Source organism: Humulus lupulus, chromosome 6, assembly GCF_963169125.1.
Source record: "Humulus lupulus chromosome 6, drHumLupu1.1, whole genome shotgun sequence".
NCBI classification, from domain to species: Eukaryota; Viridiplantae; Streptophyta; class Magnoliopsida; order Rosales; family Cannabaceae; genus Humulus; species Humulus lupulus.
This window is the reverse complement of record NC_084798.1, coordinates 136,688,946-136,699,268: the sequence shown is the minus strand read 5'-3', so window position 1 is coordinate 136,699,268 and position 10,323 is coordinate 136,688,946.

Sequence of the window (10,323 nt, the reverse complement as noted above, 5' to 3'; positions counted from 1 at the left end):
TGTTATAGGTCCACGGTCCCTGAAGTGACTCAAACAAACACTGATAAAGATAAATACAAAAATGGGCAAAATGATTTATTTGATAAGTAAAAGATTTTTCCATGCACTAAACATAATTATTGTATAATTATGTGTAATTAATTAATTGTGAATTAATTAATTATTTAATTTAACAAAAATATAATTAATTTATTTTTGGGATTTTTGGTATTTAAATAATGATGAAAATTAGGAAAATCACATGCCTCCCTGGCATGGGTTGGGCGTGTAGCACATTGCTCAGAAACTGTGCTACACGCACAAGAAGATTCCAAGGGAATCTCGATTCAACAATTTTAGTTATTTAAATATTAAATAAATAACTGATTATTATTTAAACAAAAATCTGATAACTGATTAGTTATTTTTAAATTGTTTAAAATAACTAATATTATTTATTTTAATATATATTGGATATATTAAAAAAAGGAGATCAGTTTTTCAGAGTGATACTTTTCAGAAATAGAAAATATATCGTGAAATCTCCCTGAGAGAAATAGAACAGTGCTACAAGCATATGTCATTGTTCTTCGCAAATTTAGGTCCAAACTTTATCAGATCTCATGTGTTGAGAACATCTGATAAATAGATTTTGCCTATTGTTTTGTATATGAAGCCCGCACTCGTTCTTTGTGTGTTGAGAACATTTTGGAAGATCTTGGTGTGAGATCTCAAGGATTTTGCCGTACAAAATGATAGCAGCAAGGAATGACTTAAGGTAATTTTTCTATTCATCTCTTTGATTCAATATATATATATGTATGTGAAGAAGTAGATCTAGAAATCTTGTGGAGTTAAGTTAACTAGTTTGATTATTGTTCCCCTGCATATAATCTATGATTTGATCTATAAATACCAACAAATGGTATCAGAGCCATCTTCACATATATATATTGAATCTGTGTGGGTTTAGTCTTATGCATTTATTTATGATGAATGAATGGATGGCCTAATATTATTGAATGCATGGGAGTGTTGAATCGTTAATTGTATGGTGTTTTTGGGTTAGAATTTGTTTATGATTAGATCATTGTGTAAGCCATTAAGGGGCATAGGATTTATGTAATTTTATTTGGTTTTTGAAATCATAAAATTGTAATTATGATCACACAAAGTCAAAACGGAGCTCGGAATTCAGAATTTAGCCACCATTCCTTCGAGGCCATCCTCCGAGCTGCTGCCGGGGATGCCGTACAGACGTCCGTACGGACTAGACAAACTCATCCGTACAGATCCGTACAGTGGGCCCCGACAGCACATTTCAGTGCCACGTGTCCCCGTCTTACTGGTCCAGAGTTTTTTTATTTTTCTGAAATTAATCTGTTATTTTTTTAAATTTTCAAATGTTAAATATCCTATTGGTTAGAAATTTGATATTTAAATAATGAGATATTTTTGTTATCCTAACAATTTTTTTTTTGAATATCTTATTTATGAATGAATAAAAATAGTCAACAATAAATTGAAGTTATGGAATTCTTTAATTAGGGTTGTAAGTACGGTTTACTGAGTATCATGTTGATAAAAATAATCTAGATTCAGATTATTGATGTGGTAAGACATCTCGGTAAATGTGCTTTATATAATATGATTATATATGACAAGGACCGATATGAATAAAAATCTTTATCCAAAAACTATTTAATAATAAATATTTGTAATTCATATCATAACTGATGATCATTTATAGATCAACCTAAATCCTGAGTGTTCATGAACTCCTGTTTATGTTTTTTAAATATTTTGATTCATTCGTTAAGGTCTCTTCATAGATTGAGGCTAATGACTTTTGTTTTGGAGATTTAATATCATGGATGGCTGGGAACATGTATCAACAATACGGAATCTAATCTTTCCTAATGGATCGTATATTGGTTCCCATAAGGGTTAATTATGGAATTGAATGATTTTGAGCTCAAATCTATAATTAGATTATAAATTAATTATTCACTAGTGAATTAATGGTACTTAAGTAATAAGAAGTAAATTAGAAAGGTAAAATGGTGATTCTTCCATTCTAATTTATGAACTAATTAATTAGAGGGTTGAACTATTGTAAGTTGGTTATATCAATGGGCAACTTAAAATAAGATTTCTATAAAAGTATATCTATAATATAAAGAGTTCAATTCTTAATTTATAGTGGAGAAATATCAGAATTAACAAGTTAACTATTATGATTACAAATTTTAATTATTTAGTTTTAATTTATTGGAGCTTAATGTTATAGGTCCATGGTCCTCGAAATGGCTCTAACAAACACTGACAAAGATAAATACAAAAATGGGCAAAATGACTTATTTGATAAGTAAAATATTTTTCTATGCACTAAACATAATTATTGTATAATTATGTGTAATTAATTAATTGAGGATTAATTAATTATTTAATTTAACAAAAATATAATTAATTTTGAATTAATTTATTTTTGGGATTTTTAGTATTTAAATAATGATGAAAATTGAGAAAATCACATGCCCTCCCTGGCATGGGTTGGGCGTGTAGCACAATGCTTAGACACTATGCTACACACACAAGAAGATTCTAGGGGAATCTTAGTTCAACAATTTTAGTTATTTAAATATTAAATAAATAATGAGATATTTTAATGTGATTAAAATATTATTATTGAAACAAAAATTTGATAACTGATTAGTTATTTTTAAATTTGTTAAAATAACTAATAATATTTATTTTAATATATATTGGATATATTAAAAAAAGGAGATCAGTATTTTAGAGCGATACTTTTCAAAAATAGAAGAATATCGTGAAATCTCCCTGAGAGAAATAGAACAGTGCTACAAGCATAGGTCACTGTTCTTCACAAATTTAGGTGCAAACTTTATCAGATCTAATGTGTTGAGAACATCTGATAAATAGATTTTGTCTATTATTTTGTATAGCGAGCCCACACTTGCTATTTGTGTGTTGAGAACATTTTGGAAGATCTTGGTGTGAGATCTCAAGGATTTTGTTGTACAAAATGATAGCAGCAAGGAAGGACTTGAGGTAATTTTTCTATTCATCTCTTTGATTCAATATATATATATGTATGTGAAGAAGTAGATCTAGAAATCATGTGAGGTTGAGTTAACCATTTTGATTGTTGTTCCGCTGCGTATAATCTCTGATTTGATCTATAAATACCAACAATATAATACCCATAAAGACGTTGAGAATTCAAAGATTTGTGAGGGGACCGAAGCCCATGATAGCCCAGGATGTGAAGCTTAAGGGGGTAACCACTTATGCGGAGACACTGGAAATAGCCCAGGAGTCTGAACAGTAAGAAGACAGAATTTGGAAGGAGACCGTAGCTGGGAGAGATTCCAAAAGGGTAATGGTGAGCATCATGCCCAAAAAGAAAACATGTTAGTGGCCAAACCCAAGAGGCAGAAAAAAAAAGAACTACAACAGTTTGGACATCAGTCATCAACCATGAGAGGTCGGTTTTGCTTAAACCGACTTAACACATGTTCATAAGTCGGTTTAAACATAAACGACCTATCATGTATGTTAAAGGTAAGCATGAGAGGTTAGATGCGTGAGAACCAAACTACGATGTGGACATGGTAGGTCGATTCTGTGAAAACTGACTTCCCATGCTTGTAGAAGATAGTTGGTCAGGTCCTCCAAAACCGACCTACCATGCTGCCATGGTAGGTCAGTTCTGTGTAGACCGACCAACCATGTCCTACCTTGCTAACATGGTAGGTTGGTACTATGTTAATCGACTTATCATGCCACATTGTTATTTATTTTACATTATTTGAATTTTAAAATATATTCATTTATTTAAACTATAAATTTATATATAATCTATTAGTGTATTAAATAAATGTAAAAAAAATATATTTATTAGTATTAAATTATATTGTTTTGAAATATAAATAAATGAATTAAATAATTCAATTATTTATCGTTTAAAAAAGTAATTATAATTTATAAATATAAAAAAAATTTTAATTTAATAGTATTTACAATTCAAAATAAATTAAAAAAACTTGATAAAAAAGTAGTTTCTTAAATAATTTTTTAATTGGTTTTTACTATGTCATTATACAAATATATTATTAAAGATATTCTATTTTTTTTTTACATTATTAGAATTTTAAAATATATTAATTTATTTAAACAATATATATATATGTTATCCAAAAAATTGGCATTGATGACGTGGCAAGTGATCCCTGGACACGTGGCTGACATCTGGAGGAACTCTGCTAGTGTATCGACCAGAAGGTACATTATAAGCAGGAGGCGGCCCAGTCTCACCTACAACCAGTCTGGTCGATAGTTCCGCATGCAATGTAATATTACTATAAAGATCTTTGTAAATCCCGAATTTAACTCACACAATCTCCTGAGTATCCGATTATTCAGGAGAGAATATCTGTAACAATCTTGTGTAATCCCCCTTGAGCCTATAAATAGAGAAAGATAGCTCAAGGAAGGGACTTTTGGCTTTCGAATTACTTAAGACTAGTGTAATTCTATTTGAAATATTGTGTTGTTCTTCAGAGGTTGGTGAAACTCATTGAACACTTGTTCTTTGATCACTCCTTTGATTCTCATATCAATAACAATCTAAGTGGACGTAGGTCATTACCAGATCTTGGGGCCAAACCACCATAAAATATCGTGTTCTTATTATTTTTGTCATTCGATTCTTTTCAACACATTCATTCACATCAAGCATATTCTGACTCCGTGTCAGTTGACCAAAATCTGGGTCAACATTCTGGTGCTTTCATTGAGAGCTTGATTTATCATCGTTGAGGAACTTTTGGCTGCAGAGGCCAGGCATGCAAAGGAGTTGGAGGCGATCGTTCAGCAGAGGGATGCCGCGGTGACAAAGCTATCGGAGGCTGAAGCTTCGTAGGCAGCTATAAGGAAGCAGAGGGAGGAGTATCAAGAGTCCAGCCGAGTCCAATTTCGAGAATGAAAGAGACTGGGTGAGGAGCTCAAGTCCAAGAACGAGGCCATCGCCACCCTTGAGAGCCAAGTGGAGTAGCTGAAGCTTGGCAACTCCAAGAATCTGGAAAGGTATAAGAACGCGACGCTCCGGTGTTTTTACAACTTCTGGAAAAACAATCAGGGCGCCAACTTCGGCTATCTTTCAGAAGATGTTAGGACTGCTGAGCTGGCTCGCTGCACTGCTCAACTGGCTGAAGAGGAGGCAAGAGCAAGGATCCCTGCTTCTCCAAGCATTGCTGGTGCAGAGGAAGAAGGAGTTGCCGAGGATGCTGCCAACCAGAACGCTGATAAAGACCCTCCTGCTCCTAATGCCTCTTGAGGTTTTATTATTTTTTCTTTCTTTTGATTACACGACCCACGAGTCGTGATGTAAAGACAATACCTTTTTTGAATTTGCTGCATGGGCAGCAAACTTTTCCTTTTATTTGAACAGTTACATCCAAGCAGTGATGCTTGCGGTGTAAAAGATTGCATCATGATGCTATAACATTTTCATTTATTATAACATTTGTCCGTATGATCGAACTTAGCATAGTACTTTGGCTTGATTTAACAAAATATAAAATTTGAAAAATACTCTAAGTACCTTAGCATGCTTTCACTCATTTTGTTCATGTGTTTACATACCTCATGGTACCCTTTGCTATCGATGTGCCTTATATGCCCCCCAAGTGATCGAGGAGCTTTAGGTCCTTGGTCACTTGCCTTGACCATGACCTGTTCGAACATTTCTGCTCGGGTGAAAAAGTAATACTTGTAATACAGCAAAACAACACACGTAATGAACAAATACTTGTAAATATAAATTCACAAAAGGTTGGCAAGAATGACTGGCTGCGCATAGTCCCTTATAATCTCGTATTAAAAATGGACTAAACATGTCTTTACGAGTGATTCTAAAATATAATCTTACATATACGAGCGATTAGCCATACAATCGTGGCTAATTATCTTTGCAAAACTTGTACAAAGTAAAATTTAATACAAGCCAGTCCTTTAAGAAGAACTGTTCACTGATAATACTTGCGCAGGTATTCCCCATTCCAATATCGTGGAACGAGATCTCCGTTCAGGCGTTCAAGTTTATAGGTGTCCGGATGAAGGACTTCTTCAATCTGGTATTTGTTCTTCCCAATTAGGTCCGAGTACTCCAGCAGTGGGGTCGCGGGTATTTAAGAAAACTCGTCGTAGCACCAAGTCACCGACGTTGAATTTCCTTTCTTTAACTTTGGAGTTAAAGTACCGGGCGACTTTTTGCTGGTACGCAACAACTCGGAGCTTGGCCTTCTCCCGTATCTCGTCAATTGAGTCTAGGGACTCCATCATTAGTTGGTTGTTCTGGTCCTGGTCGTATGTTATACGTCGATGTGAGGGGGGATCTAACTCGACAGGTAACATAGCCTCATATCCGTAAGCTAGGGAAAATGGGGTATGTCCTGTCGCTGTTCGGTGAGATGTTCTATACAACCAGAGGACTTCAGGCAGCTGCTCTGGCCATGCTCCTTTAGCATCTTCAAGCCTCTTCTTCAGGGTATGTTTAAGAGTTTTATTCACGGCTTCGACCTGCCCGTTTTCCTGGGGATGCGCAACTGAAGAAAAGCTTTTAATAATTCCATGTCTTTCGTAGAAGTCGGTGAATAAGTCGTTGTCAAACTGGGTTCCATTGTCTGAAACTATCTTTCGGGGCAAACCATAGCGGCAAACAATGTTCTTGATGACAAAGTCAAGAACTTTCTTGGTCGTTATGGTGGCGAGTGGTTCAGCTTCGGCCCATTTAGTGAAGTAATCGACTGCCACGACTGCGTACTTTACTACGCCTTTTCCCGTTGGTAGGGACCCAATCAAATCTATTCCCCACACCGCAAAAGGCCACAGACTTTGCATTTGTTTCAACTCATTTGGAGCTGCTTGTGGAATCTTGGAAAACCTTTGACATTTATCGCATCTTTGTACAAACTCCATCGAATCCTCGTTCATAGTTGGCCAGAAGTAACCTTGCCTTAGAATCTTCTTTGCCAAACTCTGTCCCCCAGCGTGATCCTCGCAGAAGCCTTCATGCACCTCTTTCATGAGTTCCTTAGCTTTTTCTGGTGTAACGCATCTGAGTAGCGGCATCGAATATCCTCTTCGGTACATAACACCATCGACCAGTATGTACCTAGTGGCTCGCCTTTGTAGAGTTCTGGCTTTGTTTCTATCTGCCGGTAGCACACCGTTCGTCAGATATTCCAAGTAAGGTGCCATCCATGTATCCTCCATTCAAATCTCCATATTGGTCTCGACTGCTTGTATGCTTGGCTCACTCAGTCTTTCTACTGGCACAATGTTCAAAGTGTCAGCATCCTTTGCGCTCGCGAGTTTGGCTAAGGCGTCTGCGTTTGAATTCTGATCCCGCGGTATTTGCTAGAGGGTGTACTCTGTGAACTGGGCTAGCAGTTCCTTTGTTTTATCCAAGTATGCCACCATTTTTAAGCCTCGCGCTTGATATTCTCCTAGAACCTGGTTCACGACCAGCTGTGAGTCACTGTAAATATAAAGCTCTTTTATGCTCATATCTTTTGCCATTCTCAATCCAGCGAGGAGCGCTTCGTATTCGGCTTCATTATTTGACGCGGTGAAGTCGAACCTGAAGGCGCAGTGAAATCGATGCCCTTCAGGCGTTATCAATATCACTCCCGCTCCTGCGTGGGATTCGTTGGATGACCCATCCGTGAATAACTTCCACGAAGGGGCTTTCTCTTGAGGCTCAGGTGCACTAGGCGATTCGCATTGCTCGCTGTCTAGAAGTCTTGTGAACTCTACAATAAGATCAGCCAATACTTGTCCCTTTACTGCCGCTCGCGGTGAATAAGTTATATCGAACTGCCCTAGTTCGACTGCCCATTTTAATAATCGCCCAGCCGCCTCTGGTTTTTGGAGGACTTGTCGCAGGGGCTGGTCAGTTAAAACCGTGATAGGATGGGCTTGGAAGTAAGGGCGCAGCTTCCTAGAGGCCAGGATTAAGCAATAGGCTAACCTCTCGATTGGTGGATATCTCAGTTCTGCTCCGATCAGCCTTTTGCTTACATAGTAGACCGCTTTCTGTACGCCTTCTTCTTCTCGTACTAGCACCGCGCTCGCAACAACTTCTGTAATCGCCAGGTAAATAAACAAAGTTTCTCCTTCTATTGGCTTTGATAAGATGGGAGGCTGTGCCATATGAGCTTTCAAGGCCTGGAATGCTTGCTCGCAGTCTCCTGTCCATTCAAACTTCTTATTTCCCCTAAGTAGATTGAAAAAAAGGATGCACTTGTCTGTTGATTTCGAAATAAATCTACTTAGGGCTGCGATTCTCCCGGTTAAACTTTGTACATCCTTGATCCTTTCTGGGGACTTCATGTTGATCGGGGCTTTTATCTTGTCGGGGTTGGCCTCAATTCCCCTTGAATTTACAATGAACCCTAAGAATTTCCCTGATCCAACTCCGAAGGAACATTTGAGGGGATTTAACTTCATCTGGTATTTGTTCAAAACATCAAAGTGCTCTTGTAAATCCTTTACACGTCCTTCTACCTTCTTAGACTTTACCAGCATGTCGTCCATGTATACCTCCATGTTTACTCCGATCAGCTCTTTAAACATGTGGTTGACTAGCCGTTGGTAAGTCGCACCTGTGTTTTTCAGTCCGAAGGGCATTACTCTGTAACAGTATACGCCCGTATCGGTCCGAAAGCTGGTGTGATCCTCATCGGGGGGATGCATGCTAATCTGGTTGTAGCCCGAATATGCATCCATGAACGAGAGGATCTCGTGCCCTGCAGTCACATCGACCAGCTGGTCGATTCTTGGGAGTGGGAAGCAATCTTTTGGGCAGGCTTTATTGTGGTCTGTAAAATCCACGCAGGTTCGCCATTTGCCGTTAGGCTTGGGAACCAGCACCGGATTGGAGACCCACGATGGATAAAATGCCACCCTGATGAACCCATTCTCCTTTAATCTTTCAACTTCTTCCTTTAAGGCTCTCGATCTATCCTTATCGAGCAGCCTTCTCTTTTGTTGTACGGGCGGAAAAGTCTTGTCTATATTCAGGACATGGCTGATAACTGCAGGGTCTATCCCAGCCATGTCTTTGTGTGACCAGGCAAAAACCTCCTGGTTCTTCCGTAAAAATTCCACCAGTGTGTGCTTCGTGGTGGGCTCTAGGTTTTTCCCGACCTTTACAACTCTGGTCGGGTCTTTTTCGTCGAGTTGGACCTCTTCCAAGTCCTCGACGGGTCCAACGTTTTCTTCAAAATCCCCAAAGCGAGGATCTAAGTCTCTATCCTCACTTTGGGCAACACCCTATTTGGTGACTTCATCACCGGATTGGGTTTGTGTATCAACCGCCACTTGCAACACTTTCTGAGGCCGCGCAGGAGTGGTTTTTTAATTTCCCACCTACAAGCATAGTTTCCTGGGAAATGTTCGTAAGGGAGTTTTACGGACAGTTCTATGCAGATCGTGTACATCCGACCGAAGCAAACCAGCTGGTTGAAATTCGCCAGCAGGATGGAGAATCAGTGAAGGACTACATCCAGCGCTTTACGCGAGTAACAGCTGGAGCAAAAACAATGGGGGACGAAGGAAAAATGATGGCCATAACCACAGGGGTTAGGCGTCGCTCCCCCCTTTGGAAAAGCCTCCGAAAGGAAGGAGTTAGAACTACCCAAGAATTCTTGGATCGGGCTGATCGTTACATCAAGCTCGAAGATGCCATTGCCGATGATGGAAAGCCTTCCGGCAAGGATAAGAAAGCAGCCGAGCCTGCCAAAGCCGCCAATGGGTCCAAACCTAATGGAAACGGCAAGGGCAACGGGAACGGCAACGGCAATGGCAAGAATGGTGGAAAACGGCCGCACAATGAGCCTTCCACCTCCGACAATAAACGAGCCAAGGGTAACCGTTATGAACCTCGGTTCACTAACTACACTGCCCTCATTGAGTCTCGGGGAGAGGTTTATCAGGCCACAAGTTCCAGTGTGCCTTATAAAAAACCTGGCCCCATTCGAAAGGATATTTCAAAGAGAGACACTACAAAGTTCTGTCGTTACCATAACGACTACGGACATGACACCAACGAATGCAACCAGCTGAAGGACAAAATCGAGTTCCTTATTAGGCAAGGACACTTGAGAAGATACGTACGGGCCTCGAGAAATTCCCAACGAGAAGCTTCGGGTAGCAACGAGCAGGCACCCACTCTCAGTGAAAGCACCAGAATGTTGACCCAGATTTTGGTCAACTGACACGGAGTCAGAATATGCTTGATGTGAATGAATGCGTTGA